This window comes from Hylobates moloch, unplaced genomic scaffold, assembly GCF_009828535.3.
Source record: "Hylobates moloch isolate HMO894 unplaced genomic scaffold, HMol_V3 SCAFFOLD_14, whole genome shotgun sequence".
NCBI lineage: Eukaryota > Metazoa > Chordata > Mammalia > Primates > Hylobatidae > Hylobates > Hylobates moloch.
Window position 1 is genome coordinate 9,656,602 of NW_026652289.1, and position 15,897 is coordinate 9,672,498.

Here is a 15,897-nt window from a genome sequence, read left to right on the forward strand (position 1 = left end):
TGACCACAGCACGGTGGAGTTCTGACTCTGATGCGGGGAGGGGACGTCGGGGGAGGATGGGGCTGATCTCCATCTGTCAGATGCGTGAAAACACTAGGACTGCATCCCGGCTTGAGCTCAGAGGCAGGGCAGAAGGGAAGGGGCTTCCTTGGAAAAAGATAGTTGCCAGAAGTCACAAAATAAAGACGATGTCGTTTTCTTCCTGTGAGCAGTAGGTCCCCAGCGGTAAGAAAACAAGAGTCAGAAGGAAACGGCGCCGGGCACGGGGGCTCATGCCTGTAATCCCAGCACTTTGGGAGGCTGAGGTCAGAGTTTGAGAGCAGCCTGACCAACATGGTGAAACCTCATCTCTTCTAAAAATACAAAAATTAGCTGGGTGTGGTCGTGGGCACCTGTAATCCCAGCCACTCAGGAGGCTGAGGCAGGAGAATCACTTGAACTCAGAAGGCAGAGGTTGCAGTGGCTGAGATTGAACCACCGCACTCCAGCCTGGGCAACAGAGTGAGACTCTGTCTCAAAAAAAAAAGGAAAAATGGAGTGAAACATGGCCGGTGTCTTAGCTTTCTAGGCTTTGGCAAAAAGCCCAGTTAGGAGCGCCACTTGCCCCCAAGGGCCCCATTGGGACTTAACTGGCTTCTTTTCTGGGGTGGCCAGTCCCGGCTGCCATGAGAACAGGTCCTAGCATCTGTGGCTGTTCCTGCAGCTGCGAAAAATGTCTGGGAAGCTGGGGGAGGCCTGATGGCTCTGAGAACACTGCTGATGCCTGCTGGCTGTGATCTAAGTCACATGGTGACACACACACTCCAGCAGCCCAGGGAGCCTGGGCCTGCTCTCACATCCACATGGGCTCATGTCCTTGGCCCACCTCGGACAGCACCGGCTCATGCCTCTGTCCCGAACCTGAGGCTCTGAATGTGGAAGGAAACAGCTCACTCCATGGAAGGCCTTGGCTTGGGACCTACACACAGAGGGGCTGTCACGTGAAGTCCCTCTATTCTCAGCGGTCTGGGAGTCAAGGTTCCAGCAGCCACTGCGTGCAGGGAAGAGCCGCAGTGGGTCAGTGGCAGGCATGCAGCCAGCTGGCCAGGCTTGCTTGTGTGGCCTGCTGAGACCCTGGCTTCAGTGCCAGGGAGGCTCTAGTACAGTGGTCAAGAGGCTTGAGAACTGGTGTCAAAAGGGCAGGCCAGGCAGCCCACAGCCCAGAGCCCCGGAATCAGCAAGGCCTGAGGCCTGCTAATGCTCTCCTGACTTGGTGCCTCCTCCTGGCCTGACTGGGTCAGGCACCTGCTTCTCCACTGGCCAAGGCTCACACCGGTAACATGTGCCCACCGGGCAGCCCTCTTCTGATTGCTTTAGGCTCTGCCATTTATACCTAATAAACTATGTTGTGATAAAATCTCTCAGGGGCCTCCTAGCAATATTGAAGAGTGGAGGATTTAAGGAACGGCTGTACACATACTTAGATATTTCTTTTTTGTTTGTTTGTTTGAGATGGAGTCTTGCTCTGTGTGCCCAAGCTGGAGTGCAGTGGCGCAGTCTCCACTCACTGCAACCTCTACCTCCCAGGTTCAAGCGATTCTCCTGCCTCAGCCTCCCAAGTAGCTGGGACTACTGGTGCATGCCACCACACCCGGCTAATTTTTGCATTTTTAGTAGAGATGGGATTTCGCCATGTTGGCCAAGGCTGGTCTTGAACTCCTGACCTCAAATGATCCTCCTGCCTCAGCCTTCCAAAGTGCTGGGATTACCAGCATGAGCCACTGCTTCTGGCTTCTTGTTTGTTTTGTATGAACCTCTAGACCCCAGGCAACAGATGACTCTTCTGGAAGGAGCGAGTGCCACACATCTTGGCCTTTATCTGACCACAAAGAAGCTGAGGAGGCTGGGATCTGCCATGCTATTTAGGCCAGGCATTGAGATCTGAGAGGTCCTCATTTATTTAGGATGAAACAAGCAGTTGTCATCTATTCTTTAAGTTATAAAAAGGAATAAATCTGAATCCATAAAGAGGAGAAAAACAATTTTCTACCAACAGAATGATACTGTCAGTCTTTGCTTGATGGACACCATCCAGAAAGCGTTTTATGAAGTTATTCTAGTTAATAGACCTGTTACAAATGAAAGGAAAAATAACTTTTCTTTTTGTTTTGAGATGGAGTCTCACTCTGTCACCCAGGCTGGAATGCACTGGCGCAATCTCGGCTCACTGCAACATCCACCTCCCAGGTTCAAGGGATCCTCCCAGTTCAGCGTCCTGAGTAGCTGAGATTACAGGCGCCTGCCACCATGCCTGGCTAATTTTTGTATTTTTAGTACAGACAGGATTTCACCATGTTGGCCAGGCTGGTCTTGAACACCTGGCCTCAAGTGATCCACCTACCTTGGCCTCCCAAAGGGCTGGGATTACAAGAGCGAGCCACCGCACCCTGCCATGAAAAAATAACTTTTTCAAACTCTTTCTCTGAATTCTGTCACTACTAAAATAACATATGGCTCTCTTTCCTCCTCAGGTGAAAGTAATAGTGATTGCAATTTATTTATCACTTACTATGTATCAGGCATACTTTTCATCTACTAATTTGATCCAATGTGAGATAAACAGTATTTTTTTTTCTGTTTTGTTTTGGTTTTTTGAGATAGGGTCTTGCTCTGTCACCCAAGCTGGAGTTCAGTGACTCAATCACAGCTCACTGCAGTCCAGCCTCCTGGGCTCAAGCAATCCTCCAATCTCAGCCTCCTGAGTAGCTGGAACTACAGGTGTCCACCACCACACAGCTGACTTACTTTTTTTTTTTTGTAGAGACAGGGTCTCACTGTTTTGCCCAGGCTGATCTCCAACTCCTGGGCTGGCTCAAGCAATCCTCCTGCCTCAGCCTCCCAAAGTGCTGGGATTATAATGGTGAGCCACCGCACTAGCTAAATATTATTCTTAACCCCATTTTACAAAGGAGAAAACTAAAGCACAAAGAGATTAAGTTACTTGCCCAGGGTCACAGAGCAAGTGAGTAAAAGACCCAGGATTTGAACCCAGACAGGTAGGCAAGCGGTGAATACATTAACTCAAGAAGACACATGACCTATAATCTAAGCACATTTATGTCCAGACTATATCCAAATAACTCAGGGAATTGCTTCATGGCCATATTTGGCTCTTTGCAAAACCATCACTCTATAGGGCTTGTGTTAACTGGGTCCTAGTTGGATTGGATGAAAGGTGATGTCAGACCCAGAGGGCCAAGACGGAATCCCATGGGAAACAGGAAGTGGCACACAGGAAGGGATATGCGTGGCTCCGCCATCCGAAAGCTGGCCAGCTCAGACAGGAAGTTGACCTTCGTAAGACCTTGGTTCCCACACGCAGGAAGCAGGTGTAAGAATGCAGCACCTGGCTCTCCCTTCTCTCTGGCTCTCGCCATTCCTCAGGTCCTCAGAGCCCCTCTTTGCCACATTACAACCTCGGCCATGAGAGATGCCTGTATCCACCCAAATCTTTGGGACTAGGATTTCTTAACCAAGGTTGTTTCAACAAAAGCATGATCTCCTTGTGGACGTACAATGCACAACCCCACATTTCAGACTGAAAAGGGAACATGAGTCTGACTCATGTGTTCCAGAAAACCATTGTTACAGGCATAAATTTACAGCATGACTCTTATGGATTAAGAAATGCTGCATTTATTTCTCTTAATCAAATCAAATTTGGCTCTAATCCAGAGAGATCTAAAGTCATTATGGGGAAAAAAAAATGTATATTAAAGTCAACCATGTTTTCTGGTCCCCTCCCCCTGCATTGAGGGGGTCTCAGGGGCCCAGCACTAAGGGAGGCCTTAGACTTAGAAGGGAAGGGGGCGTCAGTCTTCAGTCCTTGGGGTCGCCCTGGTTTCCCACTGATTGCCAGGCCTGATGCCTTCACAGCCTAGGAGCTCCCAGTGCTCCTCATCCCTCCCTTTAAATAGGCACTGGAATCTTCTACCCTGTAGGACCCTGGAGAAAAAGTAACCTTTTTCCCAGGCAGTTTCTGGGAAGCTGTTTCCCAAGATGGAGCCGCCCCCTCCTATACTGAAAGCACCTGTTTCCCCTCTTGGACAACACGCCCTAATTGGTTTCATGGATTTAGCCTTTTGAAATCAAAGGCTTCTGAAATGTCCCAGAAATCCCACTTTCATGTCAACCACTGTGGTCCTAAATGGAAATGATTTGAAAACTACAGCACAGTTTGAAATGTGTATAATAACAATCAATTTCTTGATAGTAATAATCAAAGATAGCACCAGAATTTGCATCCAAAAATCCTGGCCCCAAAGCCCCACACTTGGCCACAACGCCATCCTGCCTCCTTGCCTTTGTCCCCCTGTCCCCCACTGCCAGGAGGAGAAGCATGGATGGTGACAATCCAGGCAGGTAGATGCCATGTGGGTCTGGACTAGGCGGTGGCAGTGGAGAGGTGGGAAGAGATGGGGATGGGTCTGCAGGTAGAGCTGATAGGGTTTCCTGATGGCCAAGCATGCAGAGCGAAAAAAAAAAAAAAAAAGATGCTTTAAAGATGATGCCAAGGCTTGGGACTGGATCAACTGGAAGAAGAGCATTACCATTTTCTGAAATGAAGAAGATTCCAGAAAGAATGGGTGTTGATGAGGTAGATCAAGTTTGCTCTCATCTATTTGGTCAGAGCTGCCTTGAGTGGAGAAGTTGAGTGGGTACTTAGATATATAAGTTCAGAGACAGCCCTGAGCTGGAGAGATTGGCCCAGAGATGGAATTTAAACCATGCAACTAGAAAAGATCACACTGGAAGTGAATATAGATGAGGAAGCCGAGAGACCGGGCCGAGCCCTAGAGAGAGTGGCATATAGAAGCTAGCAGAGGCTAGCAGAGGCCGGGGGATTCAGCACAGGAGCCAGGTGAGAAGTGCCCGGGGGCAAGGGGAACCAAAAGAGGAGCATCCTGGAAGCCAAGGGCAGAGCCCGTTTCAAGGAGGAGGGAGCAATCAACAGCACGGATTTACCACCTTCAATCTTCACAGCCACACAAGAAGTCAGCACTATCCTCACCTTCCTTCCACAGACAGGAAAACTGGGGCTGAGAAAAGCAAAGCATTTGCTCACATGACTTCAAGATGCCCGTAAAGCCCCTTCACCATGAGAAAACTTTCATGCAACTGGAACTTCAAATTTCCTACTACACGTAGGCGACGGTTTAGTAAAATAGTTCCTAAGAGCTACATGGAGACCCAGTAGGACTTCATGTGTGTGGGTCTCGGAGGGAGGAGAGGGCAGCAGAACAGGAGGTGGAGCTGAGCACCTTTCCTGAGGCCAGCGAGCACCTGAGCCCATCGTTCATTCTCAGAGTGAGCCTTCCCCTATTTGTCCTAGAATACAATGCTAAGTTGGCAGTGGTTTTTCATCTGTGCACTGTAAGAGCCATCTCAGTGCCTTGAAAGGAATGAATTGCAATTCTCCCAAAGGCAGTTTTTGCATCTCTTACAAACAGAATGGGTGGCTCCTCACCTGGCATCAGATGCCCCTGTCAGGGCAGGTACCATGGCTGTCTTTGCATGCTCCGTAGACTGGAGACAGAGTCCCTGAGGGAGGCCTTGCTAACCCGAGGCAGGCAAAGCTCAAAGGCAAGCCAACAGCACATTTCTTCTGCCAGAAGCACCAATTTTAGACAAACAAAATTAGAATCGACAATGCTCTGGGGCTTAAGGTCACTGTGGGAGGAAGGAGGAGAAAGCAGAGAAGCCCCAGAGAGAGTGACAAATTAGTTTAAAAAGAATTAACTAAGACTTCCACGATTTAAAGAAAAGCCATCCTACATCTCCTAGGGTGAGGACCCCCTTCTTGCCTGAGACACAGGTGTGTGTGTGTGTGTATGTGTGTGTGTGTGTGTGTGTGAGAGAGAGAGAGACAGACAGTGAGACAAAGACAGAGAGAGACAAACAGAAATATTGAAGCTTAAGATCCTGCACATTTTAAGCCATTTTTTAAAAAATAAAAAACACAAAGCCAGTTAGTGGGCAACTATCCAAAGGAAAACACAGAAACTTCATTCTAGTACATTATTTTAAAATACTACCAACTGGCTTTCGCAGGTGTGTGGCAGGGGGAAGGCATTAGTAAACAGCCCATTTCCTGCCTGGGAAAGGCCAGTGGGGGTCACCTCATAAATCAGGGAAGGCCCAGCCCCTGGGAGGGCTAATCACCTGCCTCTTCCTCCTCTCACCTCTTGCTCTGCCAGCTTCACCCCAGGAAAGCCCAGCACAATACGCACTTTAATTCCTTTCTCCTGAGGGCTTTCTATTTAAAAGCTCACCACCTTCCCCAGGCCTGCTGGGTAAATGATTGACTGGCTCAAGCTCTCCCTCCTGCCAGGAGCCCACCAGCTCCTGCAGGGAGCCTCCAAGGCCTCCAGCTCTGGGGAGGTCTCGGATTTGTTTTTTGTCATCCCAGGCATTTTTCCAAAATAAAGCACCTGTGTAGGTTCCCAACCGGCATAAGACATAGCCAGAAGGTAAGACTGACCAGCCCGGAAAATATAGGAGAGTTTTGGTCTAGTGGCTTCAACAGGTATCTGGGGAAGCTGAGGCCCACCTTCGGTAGGAGCGCATCATGATCTTGCTGACATGAGTTGGAGGCAGTGAAGGCCCAGAATGGGGAAGAGGTTGTGAGAATGGGAACATCCAATGCTATACTTGGATGACCTTGAACCTGGATGGCAAGTGATTCCCAGCCCCCTCCTGATACGTGTGCACGGTGGTGACATCCCAGACAATCCTCTGAGTGGAAGCGATATCCTCTTTTTTCATCTATAGCCCCTCAGATACTTCTGTTATAAAATTTAGTATTCTGGCCGGGCACAGTGGCTCACACCTGTAACCAGCACTTTGGGAGGCCGAGGCAGGCGGATCATTTGAGGTCAGGAGTTGAGACCAGCCTGGCTAACATAGTGAGACCCCGTCTCTACTAAAAATACAAAAATTAGCCGGGTGTCGTGGCGAACGCCTATAATCCCAGCTACTCGGGAGGCTGAGGCAGGAGAATCTCTTGAACCCGGGAGGTGGAGGTTGCAGTGAGCTCAGATGGTGTCACTGCACTCCAGCTTGGGCAACAAGAGCAAAACTCCATCTCAAAAAAAAAAAAAAATAGCATTCACCTTGATAATAACTACAAATTGCTCCATAGTACCCAGGCAGAAGAACATTTCATGCCTTTATTTTTCCAAAATCAAATCTGGTTCCCATTAAAACTACAATGAGCCAGGCATGGTGGCTTGTAATCCCAGCATTTTGAGAGGCCTAGATGAGAGGATTGCTTGAACCTAGGAGTTCAAGACCAGCCTGAGCCATGTAACAAGACCTCAATTTCCACAAATAAAGCAATTAGCTGGGCATGGTGATGTTCTCCTGTGGTCCCAGCCACTCAGGAGGCTGAGGTGGAGGATCGCTTGACCTCAGGAGTTCGAGACCAGTCTGAGCAACATGGCAAAACTCCATCTCTATGAAAAAAAAAAAAAATTGGCCGGGCATGGTGGTGGGTACCTGTAATCCTAGCTACCTGGGAGGCTGAGGCAGGAGAATCGCTTGAACCTGGGAGGGTGGAGGTTGCAGTGAGCTGAGATCACGCCATTGCACTCTAGCCTGGGCAACAGAGCGAGACTCCGTCTCAAAACAAAACAGAAAACAAAACAGAAAAACAAATAAACCATTTGGAAAGAAACTTATGAGGTGGGTAGTAGAAGTGCTGGCACCTCTCCACAAAGCCCTCTACTTCTGGCATTTGAGAAGTCCTTGGGGGTAAACCCAGTTTCCTGCTTTCTCTGGCTAAAGGGAAGCCCCCCTTTTGACAAACCTTGCTTATGTAAGCAACACTCCCTGCCAGCCTCTGTATTGCCTCACACACCAAAGAGTCACCAGACATTTGAGGAAATACTGCATCATGAAAGGGAGAGAAAAGACGAACAAAGAGAAAACACCTGACACCAGAGGAAACAGATCATTCAGGGAAGAAAATCTCAATTTAGGCCAGGTGTGATGGTTCATGCCTGTAATCCCAATACTTTGGAAGGCCAAGTTGGGAGTATCGCTTTAAGCCAGGAGTTCCAGACCAGCCTGGGCAACTCAGCAAGACCCTCATCTATACAAAAAATAAATTAGTCGGGAGTAGTGGCTTGCACCTGTAGTCCCATCTGCTTGGGATCTGAGGAGGAAGGATCTCTTGAGCCCAGGAGGTTGAGGCTGCAGTGAGCCATGATTGCACTACTGCACTCCAGCCTGAGTGACAGAGTGAGACCTTGTCTAAAATAAAAAATCTCTATTCTCAGAAAAATTCAAGGTCACATTTCGTCTATAAGAATAGAATGCTATGTAATCCCAGCACTTGGGGAGGCCAAAGCGGGCAGATCACTTGAGGCCAGGAGTTTGAGAACAGCCTGGCCAACATAGCAAAACCCCGTTGTTACTAAAAATACAAAAATTAGCCAGGCGTGGTGGCGGGTGCCTGTAATCCCAGCTACTTGGGAGGCTGAGGTGGGAGAATTGCTTGAATCTGGGAGGTGGAGGTTGCAGTGAGCTATGAAAAGGTTAGAAAATGGAAAAGTCTCTTAAATTTAAAAAATTTAAATAAAATATTTAAAAGTTTAAAATAAAATAAATACATTTTTTAAAAGTAAACAAAAGGGTTGGAATATACAGCAGAGAAAACATTCTAGAGCATAACAAAGATTACAACACAAATAAAAGGGAACCATGTACCAGAAGACGAAGGACACAGAACTTCCCCGTAGGAGGTCGAGCATCTGACAAGTAGGACTCCCTAAAAGAAAAGAATACAGAAAACGGATAAGCGAAAATTATCTTTAAAAATGTCGAAATAGGCCGGGCGCAATGGCTCACGCCTGTAATCCCAGCACTTTGGGAAGCCAAGGTGCACAGATCACCTGAGGTTAGGAGTTTGAGACCAGCCTGTCCAACATGGTGAGACCCCATCTCTACTAAAAATACAAAAGTTAGCAGGGCATGGTGGTGCACGCCTGTAGTCCCAGCTACTTGGGAGGCTGAGGCAGGAGAATCACTTGAACCCGGGAGGCAGAAGTTGCAGTGAGCTGAGATTGTGCCACTGCACTCCAGCCTGGACAACAAGAGCGAGACTCCATCTCAAAAAAAAAGAAAAAATTGAAATAAATTTTCCAGAACTAAAAGGGGACCTGAATTTCCAAACTGAAAGGGCTAAAAAGCATCAGATGGAATGAATGAACAAAGATCTACATTAAGAACTAAGATACATCCTGGCCGGGCGCAGTGGCTCACATCTGTAATCCCAGCACTTTGGGAGGCTGAGGCAGCGGATCACGAGGTCAGGAGATCGAGACCATCCTGGCTAACATGGTGAAACCCCATCTCTACTAAAAATACAAAAAACTAGCTGGGCGTGGTGGCGGGTGCCTGTAGTCCCAGCTACTTGGGAGGCTGAGGCAGGAGAATGGCATGAATTCAGGAGGCGGAGCTTGCAGTGAGCCGAGATCGAGCCACTGCACTCCAGCCTGGGCGACACAGCGAGACTCTGTCACAAAAAAAAAAAAGAACTAAGATACATCCTCATGAAATTTCTGAACATAAAAGAAAAAGGACCCAAAAAATCTCCGGAAGGAAGGATTAAATCCAGATCATATAGAAGGAGTGACTGGCTCCTTCTCACCCAAAGCAGCCCCCACATCCCAGTGAGTCATCTCAGCACACTGTTCATTCCCCACACAGTTTTTCTCAGTATGTGTATTTTATTAATTGGAACACACGTTTTTCTGAATCTTCCATTAGACTCTAGGGTCTGAGTTCAGAGACTGTCCACGTCATTCGCTGTTGTATGTGCAGGACCAGACATAGCCCTAGCTAAATTTCAGGTCTGTGTTGTTGTTTTTTTTGTTTTTTTTTTTTGAGACTGAGTCTCTGTCACCCAGGCTGGAGTGCAGTGGCGCAGTCTTGGCTCACTGCAACCTCCAACCTCCCAGGTTCAAGCAATTCTCATGCCTCAGCCTCCTGAGTAACTGGGACTACAGGCTTGCCCCACCACGCCCGGCTAATTTTTGTATTTTTAGTAGAGACGGGGTTTCACCGTGTTGGCCAGGCTGGTCTCAAACTCCTAGCCTCAAGCAATCCACCCACCTCGGGCTCTCAAATGTTGGGATGACAGGCCTGAGTCACTGCCGACCCAGATCTGTATTTTAATTGGAGGGGGATGCAGGGAAGGCAGGAGGCTGGAGTTGTTCCTTGGAAACAGTCAAAGTCAAAAGTCTTGTTCCTTGGAAACAGTCAAAGTCAACAGTCAACAGTCAAAGTCAAAACAGTCCAAAGTCCTTGGAAACAGTCAAACCAGCTTTGATTCCCACTAAGGTATAGAGCCTGATGCCTCTGCAAGCTCAAGTGCCTGAGGGTGGAGGGGAAAGGGCACCAAAAGGGACAACCAGGGGCCGGCTCTGAGAAGGACTTGAGTCTAGCACCACCTGGCAGCCTACACAACCCAAGAACATCCTTGGGAGAGGCCTCAGCCCAGAAGCTCCCTTTGGAGGTTGGGTTAACTACAAAATTAATCTGGTTTCCTAGAGCATGAAGTCTGGAGGAGGGAGAATGGGACACAGGGGTGAGGGCAATGGGACGAGAAGGAGACTTTGGGAGCCCCAGGAGCAGTGGGCTCCTCAGCTGCCCTGTCCATCTATAACAGACTCCACCCTCTTGCAGGCTCAAGTTCACACTCCGATTAGCAGAGGACACTCTCATCAGACTCCTTTGCCTGACCCAAGAGCCACAGGTGGTAGCACTGACCTTCCTTCCCTCACAGGGCTGCTCCAGGTCACTGGTCTTGCAGCAATGACTCTGAGTCTGCTGGCAAGGGAGGGTCCAATGACAGCTAAAGAATGACAGCTTCGGCCAAGCACGGTGGCTCACGCCTATAATCCCAGCACTTTGGGAGGCCAAGGCGGGTGGATTGCCTGAGCTCAGGAGTTCGAGACTAGCCTGGGCAACATGGTGAAACTCCATCTCTACTAAAACACAAAAAATTATCCGGGTGTGGTGGCATGTGCCTGTAATCCCAGCTACTCGGGAGGCTGAGGCAGGAGAACTGCTTGAACTGGGCAGGCAGAGGTTGCCGTGAGCCCAGATTATGCCATTGCACTCCAGCTTGGGCGACAAAGCAGGACTCCATCTCAAAAAAAAATAAATAAATAAATAAAGAATGACAGCTTCACCCCATCTCTGTCTCCTCCTTCCCCCTCAGCCCCCCCACAAGAGCAAAGCACTGTTCCTCTTATTTAGTATTTCAGTGCAAAACAAGAGCAGCGTGTGAGAGGGGTCAAGGCCTTCACAACAGGCACCTTGGAGTCCATGACTGGTTCTATGGGAGATCTTCAAGTAGGTGAAACTGGAGAATTCAGAAAATGTGAAATGATGGCCAGGAATCCTCAAAAAGCCACAGACAATGACATCACCAACACATTTCAGAGAGTAGAGAGTCCTTCTAACTAAAATGCAACAATGACCCCACAATTCCACTCCTAGGAATATATCCAAGACAGGTGAAAGCAGGGACTCAATAAACACTTGTACATAAATGTTCACAGCAGCATTACCCACAATAGCCAAAAGGAAGAAACAACTCCAACATACATCAATAGACCAATGGAGGAACACAATGTGGTCTAGCCATACAGAGATAGTATATTTGCCACGTATACTCTGATACATGCCGCAGTGTGGCTGGACCTCCAAGAAAACATTATGTTAAATGAAAAAAAAAAGATACAAAAGGCCACATATTATGTGACTGCATTTATATGAAGTTGCATAATGTCCAAAATTCATTCATGTCGTAGCACAGATCCAAACTACCTTTTTTGGTGGGTACAGTGGCTCACGCCTGTAATCCCAGCACTTTGCGGGGCTGAGGCGGGTGGATCAGCTGAGGTCAGCAGGTCGAAACCAGCCTGGCCAGTATAGCGAAACCCCATCTCTACTAAAAATACAAAAAAAAAAAAATTAGCCAGGCGTGGTGGCAGGTGCCTGTAATCCCAGCTACTCAGGAGGTTGAGGCAGGAAAATTGCTTGAACCTGGGAGGCAGAGGGTGCAGTGAACCGAGATCATGCCACTGCACTCCAGCCTGGGTGACAGAGCAAGACTCCGTCTCAAAAACAGTTTTTTTTTTTTTTTTGAGACAAGGTCTCACTATGTCACACAGGCTGGAGTGCAGTGGCGAGATATGGCTCACTGCAGCCTGGACCTCCCAGGCTCAAGTGATCCTCCCACCACAGCCCCCCAGGTAGCTGGGACCACAGGCATGCACCGTACACCTGGCTGATTTTTAATTTTTTTTGTAGAGATGGGTTCTTTCTATGTTGCCCAGGCTAGTCTCAAACTCCCAGCCTTGAGTGATGCTCCTTCCTTGGCCTCCCAAAGTGCTGAGGTTACCAGCCTGAGCAACAGCACCTGGCCCATTTTTTTAAATGGTTGAATAATAGTCCAATGTACAGATGTCCCCATGTGCCATGTGTGTGCCCCACTGTATCAGCCCAGTCCCATTGGTGGTTGCCAGGGGCTGCGAGGAGAGGAATAGACAGTGAATTCCCAATGAAGTATGGCATTTTCTTTGGGGATGATTAAGACATTTTTCAAGAGTAAAATATTTTTCACTAGATAGACGTGGTGATTGTACAACATTGCGTATGTACTAAATGCTACTGAATTGTACACTTTTATGTATTTATTTAGTTTTGAGACCGAGTCTCCCTCTGTTGCCCAGGCTGGAGTGTAGTCACATGATGTTGGCTCACTGCAACCTCCACCTCCTGGGTTCAAGCGATCCTCCCACCTCAGCCTCCCAAGTAGCTGGGACTACAGGCGTGCACCACCACACCTGGCTAATTTTTTATATTTTTAGTAGACATGGTTTCACCATGTTGGACGCCTGAATTGTACACTTTTAAATGGTTAATTTTATGTTATGTGAATTTCACCTCAATTTTTAAAACATGTAATAGGAGATGATTTCCCAAGCTGTGACCAGGGAGGAAGACGGGAGCTCCCAGCCCAAGGCTGCAGCTGGGAAGGAGGAGGCAGCAGCCATGTGGGAGGGACATGGACAGCCCTGCGCCCCTCTCTGACCACTCCCAGAGTGGGTGGCACCCACTGAGGGGTAACCTAGGGGTAACCTACAGAGTAGCATCGAAGGAGGATTTTCCATTGTTTGCCATGGAGTACAAGATGCAACTCCCTGCTGTCTCCGTACTAAACCTTCAGTAAAATTGTGAAACCACGAATGCCTGTGGGCAACTGGAAATGTTCGGAGGGAAACTGCAGAAACATTGAGTTCCATGACTGGGCTGGCACAGCATGGAACAGACACATGTATTCTCAGGAGCAAAAGGACAAAGGGACGATGGATAACTGAGTTCCATGAGAAAGAAAACTCCACTTCATCTGAAAATATGAAGCTTCGGCCTCTTGTCATGAAAATCAAAGGCCACTGGCTGGGTGTAAGTGAGAAAGGACACACCAGGACACACATAGACATCAGATTGGGAGCACGGTGAGGGTTGTCACAGGAAGAGAAGGAAGTTCTGAAGGGCTCCCTGCAACCCTGAAATCCCTGCTGGCCTAGAAGAGCTAAAGGCATGAGGGGGCTCATTCGGACACGCTTCCCGCTGCAGACCAGTGAGACGGGAGGAAGAGGCTCTTGGCCAAACAGCGCAAAGCCCCGACAGCCCCGGGCTTCCTTGTCTGCTGTTCCCTCTACCTGGAATGCTCTTCCCCACAATCTCCAAATGGCTCCTTCCTTTCCTTCATTCAAGTTTCTCCTCAAATGTCGACTCCTCAGAGAGGCCCTCCCTTCTCAACCGGGGAGATCTGGAGACACACACATACTTCACAGCTGCAGACAAGCGGCGACTGTTGGATAGAAACAAGCGCTCACACACAGAACAGAAGTCTCCAGGCCAGGCTGCAAGGCACCACTCCAGCTCAACTTCTCAGTGAAGTGACTGCCTCACACCAATGCAGAAAAACAAACTGAAATACAAAGGTTACCCCCACATGCACAGAACAGCCAGTTTCCCACGGAGTCAACACATTCAGAGAGAAGCCACAGGGCCGGAGTTTCCAGAAACCACAGCCTCGGTCCTCCTTCTAAATGCTAAGGCAACCACTCAAACAACTAAAGATCTAAAGAGAGAAGAGACGGTGAGATCCCACTTTGCAGAGTAGATGCTAAAGGGATGACTCCAGCCGTGCTCAGGAAGACAGGAAAGGGAAATTTCTCCCATATTATTTTTGACAATTAAGAAATATTTCTATCACCCACAAGCAATCTCTCCCTCTCTCCACTGCATCCCCAGGTAACTACCATATGGTTCCATTTACATACAACTCTATACTTTGTCACTTCCTATGTTTATGTCTTTTCCTTACTTATTGCCATGTCTGTAACCTCCAGAACCATGGGGAATAGAAGTGTTGAAAGTGAGTGTACTTACTGCCAACCTCAGGGGAAAACAATGCGGTCTTTCATCATGTGATATGATGTTAGCTGTAGTCAGGTACATTGTAGGGAAGACTGAATAAATGAATGACATAGTTCATAGATTCCCGGCCATATAACATCTTTCTGTGGACTTGTCACATGAATGACAAGTTGGCTGGGTATGGAAAACGGGGTCATAAAACACCCCTCAAACATAGTCGTCAGTAGGCATTATTCCATCTTCTTCTTTCATTTAAAATTGCCAAGAAGGCAAGTCACAGTGGTTCATGCTTGTAATCCCAGCATTTTCAGAGGTTGAGGTAGGAGGCTCACTTGAGCCCAGGAGGTCGAGGCTACAGTGAGCCAAGATGGTGCCACTGTACTCCAGCCTGGGTGACAGACTGAGACCCTGCCTCTAAAAGAAAAGAAAAGAAGAAATCTGAAGTTAGATTACTTTTCTTAGCATATAACTTTATTTTTGCCATATTCTTTTTAAGCTTGTCTTTCAAAAATTTCACTCAGAGTTTACAGTTCTTTATTATAATGAAGGACTTCTTTGATGTAAACATTTATGTCTTCCTTCATTTGAGGAAATTCCGTTTTTATTATGCTTTTAATTTTTTTCTATTCCATTTGTTCTATTGTATTTTTAGGTCTATAAAATTAGCGGTACATTAGATATTTGGGTTGTCCATCCTCCATATAGAGCGTTGCTTTTCCTCAGATGGAAATGGCTGTTCTCTTTATTGCAGTGATGGTTTCATAGGCGCGTGTGACCCTAAACTGATCCAGTTGTACATTTTAGACACATGCAATTTAGTATACTGCAAGTATACCTCAGTAAGATTGAAAAAATCTACTTGAAGACACAATCTATTTTACAGATAAGGTTAAAATAATTAACTTAGGCTGGGTGAGGTGACTCATGACTGTAATCCCAGCACTTTGGGAGGCTGAGTCAGGAGGGTCGCTTGAGCCCGAGAGTTCGAGACCAGCCTGGGTCTGAGGGCAAGGCCTCATCTCTCTTTTAAAAATAAATAAATAAATAAATAAATTAGAAATGAGGAAGTCATATCATTAAAAATCGGCACGGAGCATTGAATCTATTAACTATAAATTACATCCAAGTAATGCAGAAGCTCTAATTACAAGAATATTACAATTCCTGGGAAAGAGACGACTATTTCATTATTTTCAACAGACAATGATATAAAGTAGGACAAACACTCCGGAACAGGTAAATAAAATTAGGAAATGGAGAAATAGATGCTCCAAGAGTACATTTTCTCTCTCTCTTTTTTTTTTTTTTTTGAGACAGCGCCTTGCTCTGTCACCCAGGCTGGAGTGCAGTGGTGCAATCATAGATGACCGCACCCTTGAACCTCTGGGCTTAAAC

General features: G+C 47.5%; 1 long non-coding RNA gene across 2 annotated transcripts in view; it reads right to left on the bottom strand.

Annotated features, from left to right (window-relative positions):
* The window catches only part of LOC131381168 (uncharacterized), a 67,287-nt gene that overhangs the window by 37,297 nt on the left and 14,093 nt on the right, over positions 1-15,897 (bottom strand). Inside the window, exons 2-3 of one of the 2 annotated variants that reach the window (XR_009209690.1) lie at positions 14,515-14,916; positions 8,749-8,809 (exon numbers count right to left, since the gene is read on the bottom strand). This is a non-coding gene — a long non-coding RNA (uncharacterized LOC131381168). Of the gene's footprint in view, positions 1-8,748; positions 8,810-14,514; positions 14,917-15,897 lie in introns of those variants that run through there. The other variant, XR_009209691.1, reaches the window with a different exon arrangement.